Raw genomic sequence first — 538 nt, forward strand, 5'->3', positions numbered from 1 at the left:
CCGCGGGCCCCTGCGGCGCGGCCGGGGGGGCTCTGGGGGCAGCACCCCGGCCCGGGACCCCCCCAGAACCCCCGAGCCCCCGGCACGCTGCCGGCACCAAAGCCGGCACTTCTCTGCCTGGGTTTGGGGCAGGGAGAGCGCCAGAGCCCTCCCGGCAGCACAGACAGCTCCAAAGAGCTGGAATTGCCAAGTTCTGCCCAGGATGGGGGACCGCAGGAAAAGGGATCGTGCCCAGGGCTCACACTGCAGCCCGGGTCCCATCCCAGCAGCTCCAGTTTGGGTTGGAAGGGGCCTTAAAGCGCATCCAGTGCCACCGCTGCCATGGCAGGGACACCTCCCGCTGTCCCAGGCTGCTGCGAGCCCCGGCCAGCCTGGCCTGGGACATTCCGGAGGGGAATGTCCAAGTTAAATCCTCAGGAGGATGTGGGAGAGGAAGACAGGTTCAACTGTTCCCTGCACATCCTGCTCATGCCCTGTGGCTGGAGCCAGGTCACTCTGGCATCCTCAGGGATGCTCCTGAATGCTCCTGGAGACTCCC

Source organism: Geospiza fortis, unplaced genomic scaffold, assembly GCF_000277835.1.
Source record: "Geospiza fortis unplaced genomic scaffold, GeoFor_1.0 scaffold2, whole genome shotgun sequence".
Lineage (NCBI taxonomy): Eukaryota > Metazoa > Chordata > Aves > Passeriformes > Thraupidae > Geospiza > Geospiza fortis.